A 23,732-nucleotide genomic window follows, 5' to 3' on the forward strand; every position below is an offset into this window, starting at 1 on the left:
ACGGCACACTCAATTCTCAAACCTAAACATGCTGCTAAATCATCTTGCTTCTAACATTATTTGTTTTCTTAGAAAAGCTACAGTTTTTCTACATTCACTTGAAAGAGGCTGTTTTGCACAAAGTTGATGTTCTTCACCTTTGAAAACGCTGACAGTCAGGAAGCGTTCTTTTCAAATGCTAACTCGGTTCACCATGCAAAAGAAGGTGAAAAGCCCTCTTGCTTATAACACTAATGCTTCTCTTACAGAGCTGCAGTGCTTCTCCCATTCACTTGAATGGGGTGATTCAGCAGAAAGGTGATGTTGCTCATCCAGGAAAACACTGAAAGGTAGGCAGTACTTCCTTATAGTGCAAACTGAATTCACGATACTAACAATGTTGCTAGACCCTCTTTTTTCTAACATTAAGGATTCTCTTAGAAAAACTGCAGTATTTCTCCCTTTTATTTAATGCGGTGATTTTGCACAAAGTTTATGTTCCTCACCCATGAAAACGCTGAAAGTTAGGCAGCATTCCTTTCAATAACTAACACAGTTCAACATGCTTACCGAGGTGCAAGATCCTCTTGCTTGTAAAATTAATCCTTCTCTTACAAGAGCTGTAGTGCTTCTCCCATTCACTTGAAAGGGGTGATTCAGCACAAAGGTGATGTTGCTCACCCAGGAAAGCACTGAGAGCTATTCAGTACTCCTTTAAAGAACAAAATGAATTCACAATACTAACCATGTTGCTAGACCCTCTTTTTTCTAACATTAAAGATTCTCTTAAAAACATGCAGTTTTTCTCCCATTTACTTGTATGCGGTGATTTTGCACAAAGTTTATGTTCCTCACCCATGAAAACGCTGAAAGTTAGGCAGCGTTCCTTTTTAAAATTAACCTAGTCCCCATGCTTAAGAAGGTGCAAGACCCTCTTGCTTTTAATATTAATGCTTCTCTTACAAGAGCTGCAGTGCTTCTCCCATTCACTTCAATAGAGTGATTGAACACAAAGGTGATGTTGCTCATCCAGGAAAACACTGAGAAGTAGGCAGTACTCTTTTAAACAGCAAACTGAATTCACAATATTAACCAAGTTGCTAGACCCTCTTGTTTCAAACATAAAAGGATTCTCTTAAAAAACTGCAGTTTTTCTCCCATTCACTTGTAGGCGGTGATTTTGCACAAAGTTTATGTTCCTCACCCATGAAAATGCTGAAGGTTAGGCAGCGTTCCTTTCAAAAGCTAACTCAGTTCACCATGCTTAACAAGGTACAAGACCCACTTGCTTGTAAAATTAATCCTTCTCTTTCAAGAGATGCACTGCTTCTCCCATTCACTTGAATGGGGTGATTGACACAAAGGTGATGTTGCTCATCCAGGAAAACACTGAGAGGTATTCAGTACTCCTTTAAAGAGCAAACTGAATTCACAATATTAACCACGTTGCTAGACCCTCTTGTTCCTAACATTAAGGATTCTCTTACAAATCTGCAGTTTTTCTCCCATTTACTTGTATGCGGTGATTTTGCACAAAGTTTATGTTCCTCACCCATGAAAACGCTAAAAGTTAGGCAGCATTCCTCTCAATAACTAACACAGTTCAGCATGCTTAACAAGGTGCAAGACCCTCTTGATTATAAAATTAATCCTTCTCTTACAAGAGCTGCAGTGCTTCTCCCATTCACTTGAAAGGGGTGATTCAGCACAAAAGTGATGTTGCTTATCCAGGAAAACAGTGAAAAGTAGGCAGAATTCCTTTAAAGAGCAAAATGAATTCACAATACTAACCATGTTGCTAGACCCTCTTTTTTCTAACATTAAAGATTCTCTTACAAACCTGCAGTTTTTCTCCCATTTACTTCTATGTGTTGATTTTGCACAAAGTTTATGTTCCTCACCCATGAAAACGCTGAAAGTTAAGCAGCATTCCTTTCAATAACTAACACAGTTCAACATGCTTAACAAGGTGCAAGACCCTCTTGCTTGTAAAACTAATCCTTCTCTTACAAGAGATGCAGTGCTCCTCCCATTCACTTGAATAGGGTGATTGACACAAAGGTGATGTTGGTCATCCAGGAAAACACTGAGAGGTATTCAGTACTCCTTTAAGGAGCAAACTGAATTCACCATACTAACCATGTTGCTAGACCCTCTTGTTTCTAACATGAAGGATTCTCTTACAAATCGGCAGTTTTTCTGCCATTTACTTGTATGCAGTGATTTTGCACAAAGTTTCTGTTCCTCACCCATGAAAACGCTGAAAGCTAGGCAGCATTCCTTTCAAAAACTAACACAGTTCACCATGCTTAACAAGGTGCAAGACCCTCTTCTTTGTAAAATTAATCCTTCTCTTACAAGTGCTACAGTGCTTCTCCCATTCACTTGACAGGGGTGATTCAGCACAAACGTGATGTTGCTCATCCAGGAAAACAGTGAGAAGTAGGCAGAATTCCTTTAACGAGCAAAATGAATTCACAATTCTAACCATGTGGCTAGACCCTCTTTTTTAAAACATTAAAGATTCTCTTACAAACCTGCAGTTTTTCTCCCATTTACTGGTATGCAGTGATTTTGCACAAAGTTGACGGTCCTCACCCATGAAAACGCTGACAGTAGGGCAGCGTTCCTTTCAAAAGCTAACTCAGTTCACCATGCTTAACAAGGTGCATGGCCCTCTTGCTTGTAACATTAATGCTTCTCTTACAAGAGCTGCAATGCTTCTCCCTTTCACTTGAATGGGGAGATTCAGCAGAAAGGTGATGTTGCTGATCCAGGAAAACACTGGGAAGTATTCAGTACTCCTTTAAACAGCAAACTGAATCCACAATATTATCCAAGTTGCTAGACCATCTTGTTTATAACTTAAAAGGATTCTCTTAAAAATCTGCAGTTTTTCTCCCATTCACTTGTATGCTCTCATTATGCACAAACATGATGTTCCTCACCCATGGAAACACTGAGAGGTGGAGCGTACTGCCTTAAACGGCACACTCAATTCTCAAACCTAAACATGCTGCTAAATCATCTTGCTTCTAACATTATTTGTTTTCTTAGAAAAGCTACAGTTTTTCTACATTCACTTGAAAGAGGCTGTTTTGCACAAAGTTGATGTTCTTCACCTTTGAAAACGCTGACAGTCAGGAAGCGTTCTTTTCAAATGCTAACTCGGTTCACCATGCAAAAGAAGGTGAAAAGCCCTCTTGCTTATAACACTAATGCTTCTCTTACAGAGCTGCAGTGCTTCTCCCATTCACTTGAATGGGGTGATTCAGCAGAAAGGTGATGTTGCTCATCCAGGAAAACACTGAAAGGTAGGCAGTACTTCCTTATAGTGCAAACTGAATTCACGATACTAACAATGTTGCTAGACCCTCTTTTTTCTAACATTAAGGATTCTCTTAGAAAAACTGCAGTATTTCTCCCTTTTATTTAATGCGGTGATTTTGCACAAAGTTTATGTTCCTCACCCATGAAAACGCTGAAAGTTAGGCAGCATTCCTTTCAATAACTAACACAGTTCAACATGCTTACCGAGGTGCAAGATCCTCTTGCTTGTAAAATTAATCCTCTTACAAGAGCTGTAGTGCTTCTCCCATTCACTTGAAAGGGGTGATTCAGCACAAAGGTGATGTTGCTCACCCAGGAAAGCACTGAGAGCTATTCAGTACTCCTTTAAAGAACAAAATGAATTCACAATACTAACCATGTTGCTAGACCCTCTTTTTTCTAACATTAAAGATTCTCTTAAAAACATGCAGTTTTTCTCCCATTTACTTGTATGCGGTGATTTTGCACAAAGTTTATGTTCCTCACCCATGAAAACGCTGAAAGTTAGGCAGCGTTCCTTTTTAAAATTAACCTAGTCCCCATGCTTAAGAAGGTGCAAGACCCTCTTGCTTTTAATATTAATGCTTCTCTTACAAGAGCTGCAGTGCTTCTCCCATTCACTTCAATAGAGTGATTGAACACAAAGGTGATGTTGCTCATCCAGGAAAACACTGAGAAGTAGGCAGTACTCTTTTAAACAGCAAACTGAATTCACAATATTAACCAAGTTGCTAGACCCTCTTGTTTCAAACATAAAAGGATTCTCTTAAAAAACTGCAGTTTTTCTCCCATTCACTTGTAGGCGGTGATTTTGCACAAAGTTTATGTTCCTCACCCATGAAAATGCTGAAGGTTAGGCAGCGTTCCTTTCAAAAGCTAACTCAGTTCACCATGCTTAACAAGGTACAAGACCCACTTGCTTGTAAAATTAATCCTTCTCTTTCAAGAGATGCACTGCTTCTCCCATTCACTTGAATGGGGTGATTGACACAAAGGTGATGTTGCTCATCCAGGAAAACACTGAGAGGTATTCAGTACTCCTTTAAAGAGCAAACTGAATTCACAATATTAACCACGTTGCTAGACCCTCTTGTTCCTAACATTAAGGATTCTCTTACAAATCTGCAGTTTTTCTCCCATTTACTTGTATGCGGTGATTTTGCACAAAGTTTATGTTCCTCACCCATGAAAACGCTAAAAGTTAGGCAGCATTCCTCTCAATAACTAACACAGTTCAGCATGCTTAACAAGGTGCAAGACCCTCTTGATTATAAAATTAATCCTTCTCTTACAAGAGCTGCAGTGCTTCTCCCATTCACTTGAAAGGGGTGATTCAGCACAAAAGTGATGTTGCTTATCCAGGAAAACAGTGAAAAGTAGGCAGAATTCCTTTAAAGAGCAAAATGAATTCACAATACTAACCATGTTGCTAGACCCTCTTTTTTCTAACATTAAAGATTCTCTTACAAACCTGCAGTTTTTCTCCCATTTACTTCTATGTGTTGATTTTGCACAAAGTTTATGTTCCTCACCCATGAAAACGCTGAAAGTTAAGCAGCATTCCTTTCAATAACTAACACAGTTCAACATGCTTAACAAGGTGCAAGACCCTCTTGCTTGTAAAATTAATCCTTCTCTTACAAAAGCTGCAATGCTTCTCCCATTCACTTGAATAGGGTGATTGACACAAAGGTGATGTTGGTCATCCAGGAAAACACTGAGAGGTATTCAGTACTCCTTTAAGGAGCAAACTGAATTCACCATACTAACCATGTTGCTAGACCCTCTTGTTTCTAACATGAAGGATTCTCTTACAAATCGGCAGTTTTTCTGCCATTTACTTGTATGCAGTGATTTTGCACAAAGTTTCTGTTCCTCACCCATGAAAACGCTGAAAGCTAGGCAGCATTCCTTTCAAAAACTAACACAGTTCACCATGCTTAACAAGGTGCAAGACCCTCTTCTTTGTAAAATTAATCCTTCTCTTACAAGTGCTACAGTGCTTCTCCCATTCACTTGACAGGGGTGATTCAGCACAAACGTGATGTTGCTCATCCAGGAAAACAGTGAGAAGTAGGCAGAATTCCTTTAACGAGCAAAATGAATTCACAATTCTAACCATGTGGCTAGACCCTCTTTTTTAAAACATTAAAGATTCTCTTACAAACCTGCAGTTTTTCTCCCATTTACTGGTATGCAGTGATTTTGCACAAAGTTGACGGTCCTCACCCATGAAAACGCTGACAGTAGGGCAGCGTTCCTTTCAAAAGCTAACTCAGTTCACCATGCTTAACAAGGTGCATGGCCCTCTTGCTTGTAACATTAATGCTTCTCTTACAAGAGCTGCAGGGCTTCTCCGTTTCACTTGAATGGGGAGATTCAGCAGAAAGGTGATGTTGCTGATCCAGGAAAACACTGAGAAGTATTCAGTACTCCTTTAAACAGCAAACTGAATCCACAATATTATCCAAGTTGCTAGACCATCTTGTTTATAACTTAAAAGGATTCTCTTAAAAAACTGCAGTTTTTCTCCCATTCACTTGTATGCTCTCATTATGCACAAACATGATGTTCCTCACCCATGGAAACACTGAGAGGGAGAGCGTACTGCCTTAAACGGCACACTCAATTCTCAAACCTAAACATGCTGCTAAATCATCTTGCTTCTAACATTATTTGTTTTCTTAGAAAAGCTACAGTTTTTCTACATTCACTTGAAAGAGGCTGTTTTGCACAAAGTTGATGTTCTTCACCTTTGAAAACGCTGACAGTCAGGAAGCGTTCTTTTCAAATGCTAACTCGGTTCACCATGCAAAAGAAGGTGAAAAGCCCTCTTGCTTATAACACTAATGCTTCTCTTACAGAGCTGCAGTGCTTCTCCCATTCACTTGAATGGGGTGATTCAGCAGAAAGGTGATGTTGCTCATCCAGGAAAACACTGAAAGGTAGGCAGTACTTCCTTATAGTGCAAACTGAATTCACGATACTAACAATGTTGCTAGACCCTCTTTTTTCTAACATTAAGGATTCTCTTAGAAAAACTGCAGTATTTCTCCCTTTTATTTAATGCGGTGATTTTGCACAAAGTTTATGTTCCTCACCCATGAAAACGCTGAAAGTTAGGCAGCATTCCTTTCAATAACTAACACAGTTCAACATGCTTACCGAGGTGCAAGATCCTCTTGCTTGTAAAATTAATCCTCTTACAAGAGCTGTAGTGCTTCTCCCATTCACTTGAAAGGGGTGATTCAGCACAAAGGTGATGTTGCTCACCCAGGAAAGCACTGAGAGCTATTCAGTACTCCTTTAAAGAACAAAATGAATTCACAATACTAACCATGTTGCTAGACCCTCTTTTTTCTAACATTAAAGATTCTCTTAAAAACATGCAGTTTTTCTCCCATTTACTTGTATGCGGTGATTTTGCACAAAGTTTATGTTCCTCACCCATGAAAACGCTGAAAGTTAGGCAGCGTTCCTTTTTAAAATTAACCTAGTCCCCATGCTTAAGAAGGTGCAAGACCCTCTTGCTTTTAATATTAATGCTTCTCTTACAAGAGCTGCAGTGCTTCTCCCATTCACTTCAATAGAGTGATTGAACACAAAGGTGATGTTGCTCATCCAGGAAAACACTGAGAAGTAGGCAGTACTCTTTTAAACAGCAAACTGAATTCACAATATTAACCAAGTTGCTAGACCCTCTTGTTTCAAACATAAAAGGATTCTCTTAAAAAACTGCAGTTTTTCTCCCATTCACTTGTAGGCGGTGATTTTGCACAAAGTTTATGTTCCTCACCCATGAAAATGCTGAAGGTTAGGCAGCGTTCCTTTCAAAAGCTAACTCAGTTCACCATGCTTAACAAGGTACAAGACCCACTTGCTTGTAAAATTAATCCTTCTCTTTCAAGAGATGCACTGCTTCTCCCATTCACTTGAATGGGGTGATTGACACAAAGGTGATGTTGCTCATCCAGGAAAACACTGAAAGGTTTCAGTACTCCTTTTAAGAGCAAACTGAAGTAACAGTCTTTTGGGTATATCCCCAAGATTGGTATTGCTGGATCAAATGGTAGATCGATGTCCAGCTTTTTAAGTAGCCTCCAAATTTTTTTCCAGAGTGGTTGTACTAGTCTACATTCCCACCAACAGTGTAAGAGGGTTCCTTTTTCCCCGCATCCTCGCCAACACCTGTTGGTGGTGGTGGTGCTGATGATGGCTATTCTAACAGGGGTGAGGTGGAATCTTAGTGTGGTTTTAATTTGCATTTCCTTTATTGCTAGAGATGGTGAGCATTTTTTCATGTGTTTTCTGACCATTTGAATTTCTTCTTTTGAGAAAGTTCTGTTTAGTTCACATGCCCATTTCTTTATTGGTTCATTAGTTTTGGGAGAATTTAGTTTTTTAAGTTCCTTGTATATTCTGGTTATCAGTCCTTTGTCTGATGTATAATTGGCAAATATTTGCTCCCACTCTGTGGGTGTTCTCTTCAGTTTAGAGACCATTTCTTTTGATGAACAGAAGCTTTTTAGTTTTATGAGGTCCCATTTATCTATGCTATCTCTTAGTTGCTGTGCTGCTGGGGTTTCATTGAGAAAGTTCTTACCTATACCTACTAATTCCAGAGTATTTCCTACTCTTTCTTGTATCAACTTAAGAGTTTGGGGTCTGATATTAAGATCCTTGATCCATTTTGAGTTAATCTTGGTATAGGGTGATATACATGGATCTAGTTTCAGTTTTTTGCAGACTGCTAACCAGTTTTCCCAGCAGTTTTTGTTGAAGAGGCTGCTATTTCTCCATCGTATATTTTTAGCTCCTTTGTCAAAGATAAGTTGCTCATAGTTGTGTGGCTTCATGTCTGGATCCTCTATTCTGTTCCACTGGTCTTCATGTCTGTTTTTGTGCCAGTACCATGCTGTTTTTATTGTTATTGCTTTGTAATATAGTTTGAAGTCAGGTATTGTGATACCTCCTGCATTGTTCTTTTGACTGAGTATTGCCTTGGCTATTCGTGGCCTCTTGTGTTTCCATATAAATTTCACAGTAGATTTTTCAATCTCTTTAATGAATGTCATTGGAATTTTGATGGGAATTCCATTAAACATGTAGATTACTTTGGGGAGTATTGACATTTTTACTATGTTGATTCTACCAATCCATGAGCATGGGAGATCTCTCCACTTTCTATAGTCTTCCTCAATCTCTTTCTTCAGAAGTGTATAGTTTTCCTTGTAGAGGTCATTCACATCTTTTGTTAGGTTTACACCTAGGTATTTGATTTTGTTTGAGGCTATTGTAAATGGAATTGTTTTCATACATTCTTTTTCCGTTTGCTCATTGTTAGTGTATAGAAATGCTAATGATTTTTCTATGTTGATTTTATATCCTGCTACCTTGCTATAGCTATTGATGATGTCTAGAAGCTTCTGAGTAGAGTTTTTTGGGTCTTCAAGGTATAGGATCATGTCGTCTGCAAATAGGGATATTTTGACAGTTTCTTTACCTATTTGTATTCCTTTTATTCCTTCTTCTTGCCTAATTGCTCTGGCTAGGAATTCCAGCACTATGTTGAATAGGAGTGGAGATAGTGGGCAACCTTGTCTGGGTCCTGATTTTAGAGGGAATGGTTTTAATTTTTCTCCGTTAAGTATAATGCTGGCTGTAGGTTTGTCATATATAGCTTTTATAATGTTGAGGAACTTTCCTTCTATTCCTAGTTTTCTTAGAGCTTTTATCATGAAATGATGTTGGATCTTATCAAAGGCTTTTTCTGCATCTATTGAGATGATCAAGTGGTTTTTGTCTTTGCTTCTGTTAATGTGGTTTATTACGTTTATTGATTTTCGTATGTTGAACCACCCCTGCATTCCTGGGATGAAGCCTACCTGGTCGTGGTGAATAATCTTTTTGATGTGTTGCTGAATTCGGTTTGCCATTATTTTGTTGAGGATTTTTGCATCAATGTTCATTAAGGAGATTGGCCTATAGTTCTCCTTTTTGGAGGTGTCTTTGCCTGGTTTTGGGATAAGTGTAATACTGGCTTCATAAAATGTGTTTGGCAGTTTTCCTTCCCTTTCTATTTCGTGGAACAGTTTAAGGAGGGTTGGTATCAGTTCTTCTTTAAAGGTCTGATAGAATTCAGCAGAGAATCCATCAGGTCCTGGACTTTTCTTTTTGGGGAGACTCTTGATTGCTGCTTCAATTTCATTTTGTGTTATAGGTCTATTCAGGTGATTAATTTCCTCTTGGTTCAGTTTTGGATGATCATATGTATCTAGAAATCTGTCCATTTCTTTTAGATTTTCAAATTTATTTGAATATAGGTTCTCAAAGTAGTCTCTGATGATTTCCTGGACTTCCATGGTGTTTGTTGTTATCTCCCCTTTTGCATTCCTAATTCTACTAATTTGGGTTTTTTCTCTCCTCATTTTAGTCAGGTTTGCCAGGGGTCTATCGATCTTGTTTATTTTTTCAAAGAACCAACTTTTTGTTTCATTAATTCTTTGTATGGTTTTTTTGGTTTCTATTTCATTGATTTCAGCTCTTATTTTTATTATTTCTCTCCTTGTATTTGTTTTGGGATTTGCTTGTTCTTGTTTTTCTAGGAGTTTGAGATGTATCATTAGGTCATTGATTTGGGATCTTTCAATCTTTTTAATATATGCACTCATGGCTATAAACTTTCCTCTCAAGACTGCCTTAGCTGTGTCCCATAGGTTCCGGTAGGTTGTGTTTTCGTTTTCATTGACTTCTAGGAACTTTTTAATTTCCTCTTTTATTGCATCGATGATCCATTCTTCATTAAGTAATGAGTTATTTAGTTTCCAGCTGTTTGCATGTTTTTTGTCTTTACTTTTGTTGTTGAGTTCTACTTTTACTGCATTGTGGTCAGATAGTATGCATGGTATTATTTCTATTTTCTTATATTTGCTGAGGCTTGCTTTGTGCCCTAGGATATGATCTATTTTGGAGAAGGTTCCATGGGCTGCTGAGAAGAATGTATATTGTGTAGAGGTTGGATGAAATGTTCTGTAGACATCTACTAGGTCCACTTGATCTATTGCATATTTTAGATCTTGGATTTCTTTATTGAGTTTTTGTTTGGATGACCTATCTATTGATGATAATGGACTGTTAAAGTCTCCCACAACCACTGTGTTGGCGTTTATATATGCTTTTAGGTCTTTCAGGGTATGTTTGATGAAATTGGGTGCGTTGACATTGGGTGCGTACAGATTGATGATTATTATTTCCTTTTGGTCTATTTCCCCTTTTATTAGTATGGAATGTCCTTCTTTATCTCGTTTGATCAATGTAGGTTTGAAGTCTACTTTGTCAGAGATAAGTATTGCTACTCCTGCTTGTTTTCGGGGGCCATTGGCTTGGTAAATGTTCTTCCAGCCTTTCATCCTAAGCATATGCTTATTTCTGTCGGTGAGATGAGTCTCCTGTAAGCAACAAATTGTTGGATCTTCTTTTTTAATCCATTTTGTCAAACGGTGTCTTTTGATGGGTGAATTAAGTCCATTAACATTAAGTGTTAGTACTGATAGGTATGTGGTGATTCCTGCCATTTAGTTGTCTTAGTTATTTGAAGGTTTGATTGTGTGTACCTAACTTGATGTTACTCTCTACTGTCTTGCTTTTTCTTATCCTGTGGTTTGGTGCTGCCTGCCTTTTCATGGTTAAGTTGGGTGTCACTTTCTGTGTGCAGGATCCCTTGCAGAATCTTTTGTAATGGTGGCTTTGTGGTCACATATTGTTTTAGTTTCTGCTTATCATGGAAGACTTTTATTGCTCCATCTATTTTGAATGATAGCTTTGCTGGGTAGAGTATCCTGGGGTTGAAGTTATTTTCATTCAGTGCCCGGAAGATCTCACCCCACGCTCTTCTTGCTTTTAATGTTTCTGTTGAGAAGTCTGCTGTGATTTTGATGGGTTTACCTTTGTATGTTACTTGTTTTTTCTCTCTTACAGCCTTCAATATTCTTTCCTTAGTTTCTGAACTTGTTGTTTTAATGATGATATGTCGTGGAGTAGTTCTATTTTGATCTGCTCTGTTTGGTGTCCTGGAGGCCTCTTGCATTTGTATGGGAATATCTTTCTCTAGATTTGAGAAATTTCCCGTTATTATTTTGTTGAATATATTACGCATTCCCTTCGCTTGCACCTCTTCTCCTTCTTCGATGCCCATGATTCTCAAGTTTGGTCTTTTGATGGAGTCAGTGAGTTCTTGCATTTTCTTTTCACAGGTCTTGAGTTGTTTAATTAATAGTTCTTCAGTTTTTCCTTTAATTACCATTTCATCTTCAAGTTCTGAGATTCTGTCTTCTGTTTGTTCTATTCTGCTGGATTGGCCTTCCATTTTGTTTTACAGTTCTGTTTCGTTCTTTTTTCTGAGGTTTTCCATATCCTGGCTGGTTTCTTCTTTATTGTTGTCTATTTTTGTCCTGAGCTCATTTATCCATTTATTCATTGTGTTCTCTCTTTCACTTTGGTGTTTATACAGTGCTTCTATGGTTTCCTTTATTTCTTCTTTTGCTTTTTCAAATTCTCTATTTTTATTGTCTTGGAATTTCTTGAGTGTCTCCTGTACATTTTGGTTGACCCTATCCAGTATCATCTCTATAAAATTCTCATTGAGTACTTGTAGTATATCTTCTTTTAAATTATTCTTGTGGGCTTCATTGGGTCCTTTGGCATAGTTTATCTTCATTTTGTTGGAGTCTGGATCTGAGTTTCTCTTCTCTTCATTCCCCTCTGGTTCCTGTACTAATTTTTTGCTGTGGGGAAACTGGTTTCCTTGTTTTTTCTGTCTTGCGGTCATTGTCCTTGGTGTTGTTACTGTGCCTGTACTGTGTGTAATTAAGTATTTTCTAGCTTGTAATAATAACAATGGTAATATTGAGAATGGAAGAGTGAGCTGAGATGGAAAGCAAGAAGTTGAAGAAAAGGGGAAAACAAATATACAGACAAGAGGGAGAAAGCAGAACAAGGTATCAGACAAGAGAGTTTCAAAGGTATAAACAGGGAGTGTTAGTGTACTAATCGACAGTAAGCTGAACAGACAATAGAGAGACAGAGAGAGGATTGAAAATCAACGATAAAAAAATAAAAAATAAGTATATGAAAGTAATATCTATATATAAAAATGAGTTAAAATAAAATGGAAAATAGAAAATTAAAAAGAAAAAACCAAAAAACTTCCAAGTTTATATGCAATGCAATTTCAGTCTTAATAATTTGGATGTCCGTCTCAATCTCCAGTCCTGGAGTTGGTGCCTCAGATGTTGTTCTGTAGTTGTCTCATCAAAGGGGATGCATAAAGTAGAACAAAACTACACTCACACAAACACAGAAGAAAAAAAAAGCCCCACCAAGTGTCCCCAGTTCAAATGCAATACAGTTTCAGTAAGTTTTTCAGCTTGCAGGTGTAATTCGGTTGTTCTCTCATCAAAGGTAGGGAGAAAAAGAAAAAAAAAGCATCTGGAGGCAGTTCTGAGAGTGGTATCTGCAACTGTGGCTTGCCTGCCTGCTGCTCTCAGCCTGTAGCTGGCGGCGTTATTTATGCAGATCTCTGGGGTGAGCTAGCACTCACCTGGTCCCACAGGCTTTGTTTGCTCAGAGTTCTCCTGTGCGGGAGCCTCTGCTACAGGCTTTCCCCTTTCCAAGCACTGGGAAAGGTGACACTGCCCCGCGTTGTCAGGCTTGCGTGTTTATTTACAGTTCACGTGGGAAGTGGGTCTTCCCTCCTCTCACAAGCGTCCCCGCTCCTGGTTGCTGGGCGCGCCCCGCTCCCGCCAGAGCCTCTCCGGCCCTCCCGGCTTGTTTATTTACAGTCCCGGGAAGGATTCCCTTCCCCCAATCTTCAGCGCTCAGGGCGCCCCACCCTCTTTCCAGCGTGTCTTAACTGTTCTTATTGCTTAGTACTCAGTTTCTCTTTTTTTCCCGGGTGGAGGTCAGTCTGTACAGGGGGCTATGCTGCTGTGCCCCAGGCTTGTCTGTGGGGCTACCACAGTACCGCGAAGCTCACCTGGTCCACGTCTTCCCAAGCCGTATGGGCGCCGGCCACTGGCGGCCCCGGGGTCCCTCCTCGGTTCTCCGTTTAACGTGAAGTGGAGATTCTCTGCACCGGCTGGAGGTGTGGAGGAGTCAAAGTTATGCCTTTTCTCGGTGATTATACCTACAAAGTGTGTCTCCAGCGTCTCTCCAAGATTTCACTATAGGAGGGTCGCTTTCTGCTTCCTACCTCTAGCCGCCATCTTGGAATTGCAGTACTCCTTTAAAGAGCAAACTGAATTCACAATATTAGCTAAGTTGCTAGACCCTCTTGTTTCCTCCATGAAGGATTTGCTTACAAAAACTGCAGTTTTCATCCCATTCACGTGTATGCAGTGATTTTGCACAAAATTGATGTTCCTCACCCATGAAAACGCTGACAGTTAGGCAGTGTTGCTTTCAAAATCTAACTCAGTTGACCACGCTTAACATAGTGCAAGTCCCACTTGTTTGAAACATTAATGCTTCTCTTACAAGAGCTGCAGTGCTTCTCCCTTTCACTTGAACGGGGTGATTCAGCAAAGGTGATGCAGCTCATCCTGGAAAACATTGAGAGGTATGCAGTAGTCCTTTAAACAGCAAACTGAATTCACAATATTAACCAAGTTGCTAGACCTTCTTGTTTCCAATGTTAAGGTTTCGCTTAAAAAAAACTGCAGTTTTTCTCCCATTTACTTTGATGCGGTGATTCTGCACAAAGTATATGTTCCTCACCAATGAAAACGCTGAAAGTTAGGCAGCGTTCCTCTCCAAAACTAACTCAGTTCACCATGCTTAACACAGTGCAAGGCCCTCTTGCTTGTAACATTAATGCTTCTCTTACAAGAGCTGCAGTGCTTCTCCCTTTCACTTGAATGGGGAGATTCAGCAGAAAGGTGATGTTGCTGACCCAGGAGAACACTGAGAGGTACGCAGTACTCCTTTAAAGAGCAAACTGAATTCACAATAATAACCATGTTGCTATACCCTCTTCTTTCCAACATTAAGGATTCTCTTTCAAATCTGCAGTTTTTCTCCCATTTACTTGTATGCAGTGATTTTCCACAAAGTTGATGTTTCTCACCCATGAAAACGCTGACAGTTAGGCAGCACTCCTTTCAAAATCTAACTCACTTCACCATGTTTAACAAGGTGCAAGAGCCTCTGCCTTGTAACATTAATGCTTCTCTTACAAGAGCTGCAGTGCTTCTCCCGTTCACTTGAATGGGGTGATTCAGCAAAAGTGATGCAGCTCATCCTGGAAAACATTGAGAGGTATGCAGTACTCCTTTAAAGGGCAAACTGAATTCACAAAATCAACTAAGTTGCTAGACCCTCTTATTCTTCCATGAAGGATTTGCTTACAAAAACTGCAGTTTTCCTCCCATTCACGTGTATGCGGTGATTTTCCACAAAGTTGACGTTCCTCACCCATGAAAACGCTGAAAGTTAGGCAGCGTTCCTTTCAAAAGCTAACTCAGTTCACCATGCTTAACAAGGTGCAAGGACCTCTTGCTTGTAACATTAATGCTTCTCTTACAAGAGCTGCAATGCTTCTCCCTTTCACTTGAATGGGGAGATTCAGCAGAAAGGTGATGTTGCTGATCCAGGAAAACACTGGGAAGTATTCAGTACTCCTTTAAACACCAAACTGAATTCACAATATTATCCAAGTTGCTAGACCATCTTGTTTATAACTTAAGAAGAATCTCTTAAAAGACTGCAGGTTTTCTCCCATTCACTTGTATGCTCTCATTATGTGCAAACATGATGTTCCTCACCCATGGAAACACTGAGAGGGAGAGCGTATTGCCTTAAACGGCACACTCAATTCTCAAACCTAAACATGCTGCTAAATCATCTTGCTTCTAACATTAATTGTTTTCTTAGAACAGCTACAGTTTTTCTCCATTCTTTTGAAAGAAGCTGTTTTGCACAAAGTTGATGTTCTTCACCTTTGACAACGCTGACAGTCAGGAAGCGTTCTTTTCAAATGCTAACTCGGTTCACCAAGCATAACAAGGTAAAAGGCCCTCTTGCTTGTAACACTAATGCTTCTATTACAGAGCTGCAGTGCTTCTCCCATTCACTTGAATGGGGTGATTCAGCAGAAAGTTGATGTTGCTCATCCAGGAAAACACTAAGAGTTATGCAGTACTCCTTTAAAGAGCAAACTGAATTCACAATATTAACCAAGTTTCTAAACCCTCTTGTTTCTAACATTAAGGATTCTCTTACAAAAGCTGCAGTTTTTCTCCCATTTACTTTTATGCGGTGATTTTACACAAAGTTTATGTTCCTCACCCAGGTAAACGCTGAAAGTTAGGCAGCGATCCTCTTAAAAATTAACGCAGTTCATCAGGCTTAACAAGGTACAAGACCCTCTTACTTGTAAAATTAATCCTTCTCTTACAAAAGCTGCAATGCTTCTCCCATTCACTTGAATAGGGTGATTGACACAAAGGTGATGTTGCTCATCCAGGAAAACACTGAGAGGTATTCAGTACTCCTTTAAAGAGCAAACTGAATTCACAATATTAACCACGTTGCTAGACCCTCTTGTTCCTAACATTAAGGATTCTCTTACAAATCTGCAGTTTTTCTCCCATTTACTTGTATGCGGTGATTTTGCACAAAGTTTATGTTCCTCACCCACGAAAACGCTAAAAGTTAGGCAGCATTCCTCTCAATAACTAACACAGTTCAGCATGCTTAACAAGGTGCAAGACCCTCTTGATTATAAAATTAATCCTTCTCTTACAAGAGCTGCAGTGCTTCTCCCATTCACTTGAAAGGGGTGATTCAGCACAAAAGTGATGTTGCTTATCCAGGAAAACAGTGAAAAGTAGGCAGAATTCCTTTAAAGAGCAAAATGAATTCACAATACTAACCATGTTGCTAGACCCTCTTTTTTCTAACATTAAAGATTCTCTTACAAACCTGCAGTTTTTCTCCCATTTACTTCTATGTGTTGATTTTGCACAAAGTTTATGTTCCTCACCCATGAAAACGCTGAAAGTTAAGCAGCATTCCTTTCAATAACTAACACAGTTCAACATGCTTAACAAGGTGCAAGACCCTCTTGCTTGTAAAACTAATCCTTCTCTTACAAGAGATGCAGTGCTCCTCCCATTCACTTGAATAGGGTGATTGACACAAAGGTGATGTTGGTCATCCAGGAAAACACTGAGAGGTATTCAGTACTCCTTTAAGGAGCAAACTGAATTCACCATACTAACCATGTTGCTAGACCCTCTTGTTTCTAACATGAAGGATTCTCTTACAAATCGGCAGTTTTTCTGCCATTTACTTGTATGCAGTGATTTTGCACAAAGTTTCTGTTCCTCACCCATGAAAACGCTGAAAGCTAGGCAGCATTCCTTTCAAAAACTAACACAGTTCACCATGCTTAACAAGGTGCAAGACCCTCTTCTTTGTAAAATTAATCCTTCTCTTACAAGTGCTACAGTGCTTCTCCCATTCACTTGACAGGGGTGATTCAGCACAAACGTGATGTTGCTCATCCAGGAAAACAGTGAGAAGTAGGCAGAATTCCTTTAACGAGCAAAATGAATTCACAATTCTAACCATGTGGCTAGACCCTCTTTTTTAAAACATTAAAGATTCTCTTACAAACCTGCAGTTTTTCTCCCATTTACTGGTATGCAGTGATTTTGCACAAAGTTGACGGTCCTCACCCATGAAAACGCTGACAGTAGGGCAGCGTTCCTTTCAAAAGCTAACTCAGTTCACCATGCTTAACAAGGTGCATGGCCCTCTTGCTTGTAACATTAATGCTTCTCTTACAAGAGCTGCAATGCTTCTCCCTTTCACTTGAATGGGGAGATTCAGCAGAAAGGTGATGTTGCTGATCCAGGAAAACACTGGGAAGTATTCAGTACTCCTTTAAACAGCAAACTGAATCCACAATATTATCCAAGTTGCTAGACCATCTTGTTTATAACTTAAAAGGATTCTCTTAAAAAACTGCAGTTTTTCTCCCATTCACTTGTATGCTCTCATTATGCACAAACATGATGTTCCTCACCCATGGAAACACTGAGAAGTGGAGCGTACTGCCTTAAACGGCACACTCAATTCTCAAACCTAAACATGCTGCTAAATCATCTTGCTTCTAACATTATTTGTTTTCTTAGAAAAGCTACAGTTTTTCTACATTCACTTGAAAGAGGCTGTTTTGCACAAAGTTGATGTTCTTCACCTTTGAAAACGCTGACAGTCAGGAAGCGTTCTTTTCAAATGCTAACTCGGTTCACCATGCAAAAGAAGGTGAAAAGCCCTCTTGCTTATAACACTAATGCTTCTCTTACAGAGCTGCAGTGCTTCTCCCATTCACTTGAATGGGGTGATTCAGCAGAAAGGTGATGTTGCTCATCCAGGAAAACACTGAAAGGTAGGCAGTACTTCCTTATAGTGCAAACTGAATTCACGATACTAACAATGTTGCTAGACCCTCTTTTTTCTAACATTAAGGATTCTCTTAGAAAAACTGCAGTATTTCTCCCTTTTATTTAATGCGGTGATTTTGCACAAAGTTTATGTTCCTCACCCATGAAAACGCTGAAAGTTAGGCAGCATTCCTTTCAATAACTAACACAGTTCAACATGCTTACCGAGGTGCAAGATCCTCTTGCTTGTAAAATTAATCCTTCTCTTACAAGAGCTGTAGTGCTTCTCCCATTCACTTGAAAGGGGTGATTCAGCACAAAGGTGATGTTGCTCACCCAGGAAAGCACTGAGAGCTATTCAGTACTCCTTTAAAGAACAAAATGAATTCACAATACTAACCATGTTGCTAGACCCTCTTTTTTCTAACATTAAAGATTCTCTTAAAAACATGCAGTTTTTCTCCCATTTACTTGTATGCGGTGATTTTGCACAAAGTTTATGTTCCTCACCCATGAAAACGCTGAAAGTTAGGCAGCGTTCCTTTTTAAAATTAACCTAGTCCCCATGCTTAAGAAGGTGCAAGACCCTCTTGCTTTTAATATTAATGCTTCTCTTACAAGAGCTGCAGTGCTTCTCCCATTCACTTCAATAGAGTGATTGAACACAAAGGTGATGTTGCTGATCCAGGAAAACACTGGGAAGTATTCAGTACTCCTTTAAACACCAAACTGAATTCACAATATTATCCAAGTTGCTAGACCATCTTGTTTATAACTTAAAAAGAATCTCTTAAAAGACTGCAGGTTTTCTCCCATTCACTTGTATGCTCTCATTATGTGCAAACATGATGTTCCTCACCCATGGAAACACTGAGAGGGAGAGCGTATTGCCTTAAACGGCACACTCAATTCTCAAACCTAAACATGCTGCTAAATCATCTTGCTTCTAACATTAATTGTTTTCTTAGAACAGCTACAGTTTTTCTCCATTCTTTTGAAAGAAGCTGTTTTGCACAAAGTTGATGTTCTTCACCTTTGACAACGCTGACAGTCAGGAAGCTTTCTTTTCAAATGCTAACTCGGTTCACCAAGCATAACAAGGTAAAAGGCCCTCTTGCTTGTAACACTACTGCTTCTATTACAGAGCTGCAGTGCTTCTCCCATTCACTTGAATGGGGTGATTCAGCAGAAAGTTGATGTTGCTCATCCAGGAAAACACTAAGAGTTATGCAGTACTCCTTTAAAGAGCAAACTGAATTCACAATATTAACCAAGTTTCTAAACCCTCTTGTTTCTAACATTAAGGATTCTCTTACAAAAGCTGCAGTTTTTCTCCCATTTACTTTTATGCGGTGATTTTACACAAAGTTTATGTTCCTCACCCAGGTAAACGCTGAAAGTTAGGCAGCGATCCTCTTAAAAATTAACGCAGTTCATCAGGCTTAACAAGGTACAAGACCCTCTTACTTGTAAAATTAATCCTTCTCTTACAAAAGCTGCAATGCTTCTCCCATTCACTTGAATAGGGTGATTGACACAAAGGTGATGTTGCTCATCCAGGAAAACACTGAGAGGTATTCAGTACTCCTTTAAAGAGCAAACTGAATTCACAATATTAACCACGTTGCTAGACCCTCTTGTTCCTAACATTAAGGATTCTCTTACAAATCTGCAGTTTTTCTCCCATTTACTTGTATGCGGTGATTTTGCACAAAGTTTATGTTCCTCACCCACGAAAACGCTAAAAGTTAGGCAGCATTCCTCTCAATAACTAACACAGTTCAGCATGCTTAACAAGGTGCAAGACCCTCTTGATTATAAAATTAATCCTTCTCTTACAAGAGCTGCAGTGCTTCTCCCATTCACTTGAAAGGGGTGATTCAGCACAAAAGTGATGTTGCTTATCCAGGAAAACAGTGAAAAGTAGGCAGAATTCCTTTAAAGAGCAAAATGAATTCACAATACTAACCATGTTGCTAGACCCTCTTTTTTCTAACATTAAAGATTCTCTTACAAACCTGCAGTTTTTCTCCCATTTACTTCTATGTGTTGATTTTGCACAAAGTTTATGTTCCTCACCCATGAAAACGCTGAAAGTTAAGCAGCATTCCTTTCAATAACTAACACAGTTCAACATGCTTAACAAGGTGCAAGACCCTCTTGCTTGTAAAACTAATCCTTCTCTTACAAGAGATGCAGTGCTCCTCCCATTCACTTGAATAGGGTGATTGACACAAAGGTGATGTTGGTCATCCAGGAAAACACTGAGAGGTATTCAGTACTCCTTTAAGGAGCAAACTGAATTCACCATACTAACCATGTTGCTAGACCCTCTTGTTTCTAACATGAAGGATTCTCTTACAAATCGGCAGTTTTTCTGCCATTTACTTGTATGCAGTGATTTTGCACAAAGTTTCTGTTCCTCACCCATGAAAACGCTGAAAGCTAGGCAGCATTCCTTTCAAAAACTAACACAGTTCACCATGCTTAACAAGGTGCAAGACCCTCTTCTTTGTAAAATTAATCCTTCTCTTACAAGTGCTACAGTGCTTCTCCCATTCACTTGACAGGGGTGATTCAGCACAAACGTGATGTTGCTCATCCAGGAAAACAGTGAGAAGTAGGCAGAATTCCTTTAACGAGCAAAATGAATTCACAATTCTAACCATGTGGCTAGACCCTCTTTTTTAAAACATTAAAGATTCTCTTACAAACCTGCAGTTTTTCTCCCATTTACTGGTATGCAGTGATTTTGCACAAAGTTGACGGTCCTCACCCATGAAAACGCTGACAGTAGGGCAGCGTTCCTTTCAAAAGCTAACTCAGTTCACCATGCTTAACAAGGTGCATGGCCCTCTTGCTTGTAACATTAATGCTTCTCTTACAAGAGCTGCAATGCTTCTCCCTTTCACTTGAATGGGGAGATTCAGCAGAAAGGTGATGTTGCTGATCCAGGAAAACACTGGGAAGTATTCAGTACTCCTTTAAACAGCAAACTGAATCCACAATATTATCCAAGTTGCTAGACCATCTTGTTTATAACTTAAAAGGATTCTCTTAAAAAACTGCAGTTTTTCTCCCATTCACTTGTATGCTCTCATTATGCACAAACATGATGTTCCTCACCCATGGAAACACTGAGAGGTGGAGCGTACTGCCTTAAACGGCACACTCAATTCTCAAACCTAAACATGCTGCTAAATCATCTTGCTTCTAACATTATTTGTTTTCTTAGAAAAGCTACAGTTTTTCTACATTCACTTGAAAGAGGCTGTTTTGCACAAAGTTGATGTTCTTCACCTTTGAAAACGCTGACAGTCAGGAAGCGTTCTTTTCAAATGCTAACTCGGTTCACCATGCAAAAGAAGGTGAAAAGCCCTCTTGCTTATAACACTAATGCTTCTCTTACAGAGCTGCAGTGCTTCTCCCATTCACTTGAATGGGGTGATTCAGCAGAAAGGTGATGTTGCTCATCCAGGAAAACACTGAAAGGTAGGCAGTACTTCCTTATAGTGCAAACTGAATTCACGATACTAACAATGTTGCTAGACCCTCTTTTTTCTAACATTAAGGATTCTCTTAGAAAAACTGCAGTATTTCTCCCTTTTATTTAATGCGGTGATTTTGCACAAAGTTTATGTTCCTCACCCATGAAAACGCTGAAAGTTAGGCAGCATTCCTTTCAATAACTAACACAGTTCAACATGCTTACCGAGGTGCAAGATCCTCTTGCTTGTAAAATTAATCCTTCTCTTACAAGAGCTGTAGTGCTTCTCCCATTCACTTGAAAGGGGTGATTCAGCACAAAGGTGATGTTGCTCACCCAGGAAAGCACTGAGAGCTATTCAGTACTCCTTTAAAGAACAAAATGAATTCACAATACTAACCATGTTGCTAGACCCTCTTTTTTCTAACATTAAAGATTCTCTTAAAAACATGCAGTTTTTCTCCCATTTACTTGTATGCGGTGATTTTGCACAAAGTTTATGTTCCTCACCCATGAAAACGCTGAAAGTTAGGCAGCGTTCCTTTTTAAAATTAACCTAGTCCCCATGCTTAAGAAGGTGCAAGACCCTCTTGCTTTTAATATTAATGCTTCTCTTACAAGAGCTGCAGTGCTTCTCCCATTCACTTCAATAGAGTGATTGAACACAAAGGTGATGTTGCTCATCCAGGAAAACACTGAGAAGTAGGCAGTACTCTTTTAAACAGCAAACTGAATTCACAATATTAACCAAGTTGCTAGACCCTCTTGTTTCAAACATAAAAGGATTCTCTTAAAAAACTGCAGTTTTTCTCCCATTCACTTGTAGGCGGTGATTTTGCACAAAGTTTATGTTCCTCACCCATGAAAATGCTGAAGGTTAGGCAGCGTTCCTTTCAAAAGCTAACTCAGTTCACCATGCTTAACAAGGTACAAGACCCACTTGCTTGTAAAATTAATCCTTCTCTTTCAAGAGATGCACTGCTTCTCCCATTCACTTGAATGGGGTGATTGACACAAAGGTGATGTTGCTCATCCAGGAAAACACTGAGAGGTATTCAGTACTCCTTTAAAGAGCAAACTGAATTCACAATATTAACCACGTTGCTAGACCCTCTTGTTCCTAACATTAAGGATTCTCTTACAAATCTGCAGTTTTTCTCCCATTTACTTGTATGCGGTGATTTTGCACAAAGTTTATGTTCCTCACCCACGAAAACGCTAAAAGTTAGGCAGCATTCCTCTCAATAACTAACACAGTTCAGCATGCTTAACAAGGTGCAAGACCCTCTTGATTATAAAATTAATCCTTCTCTTACAAGAGCTGCAGTGCTTCTCCCATTCACTTGAAAGGGGTGATTCAGCACAAAAGTGATGTTGCTTATCCAGGAAAACAGTGAAAAGTAGGCAGAATTCCTTTAAAGAGCAAAATGAATTCACAATACTAACCATGTTGCTAGACCCTCTTTTTTCTAACATTAAAGATTCTCTTACAAACCTGCAGTTTTTCTCCCATTTACTTCTATGTGTTGATTTTGCACAAAGTTTATGTTCCTCACCCATGAAAACGCTGAAAGTTAAGCAGCATTCCTTTCAATAACTAACACAGTTCAACATGCTTAACAAGGTGCAAGACCCTCTTGCTTGTAAAACTAATCCTTCTCTTACAAGAGATGCAGTGCTCCTCCCATTCACTTGAATAGGGTGATTGACACAAAGGTGATGTTGGTCATCCAGGAAAACACTGAGAGGTATTCAGTACTCCTTTAAGGAGCAAACTGAATTCACCATACTAACCATGTTGCTAGACCCTCTTGTTTCTAACATGAAGGATTCTCTTACAAATCGGCAGTTTTTCTGCCATTTACTTGTATGCAGTGATTTTGCACAAAGTTTCTGTTCCTCACCCATGAAAACGCTGAAAGCTAGGCAGCATTCCTTTCAAAAACTAACACAGTTCACCATGCTTAACAAGGTGCAAGACCCTCTTCTTTGTAAAATTAATCCTTCTCTTACAAGTGCTACAGTGCTTCTCCCATTCACTTGACAGGGGTGATTCAGCACAAACGTGATGTTGCTCATCCAGGAAAACAGTGAGAAGTAGGCAGAATTCCTTTAACGAGCAAAATGAATTCACAATTCTAACCATGTGGCTAGACCCTCTTTTTTAAAACATTAAAGATTCTCTTACAAACCTGCAGTTTTTCTCCCATTTACTGGTATGCAGTGATTTTGCACAAAGTTGACGGTCCTCACCCATGAAAACGCTGACAGTAGGGCAGCGTTCCTTTCAAAAGCTAACTCAGTTCACCATGCTTAACAAGGTGCATGGCCCTCTTGCTTGTAACATTAATGCTTCTCTTACAAGAGCTGCAGGGCTTCTCCCTTTCACTTGAATGGGGAGATTCAGCAGAAAGGTGATGTTGCTGATCCAGGAAAACACTGGGAAGTATTCAGTACTCCTTTAAACAGCAAACTGAATCCACAATATT

The sequence above is a fragment of the Castor canadensis genome, chromosome 19, assembly GCF_047511655.1.
Source record: "Castor canadensis chromosome 19, mCasCan1.hap1v2, whole genome shotgun sequence".
In the NCBI taxonomy this organism is placed as follows: Eukaryota; Metazoa; Chordata; class Mammalia; order Rodentia; family Castoridae; genus Castor; species Castor canadensis.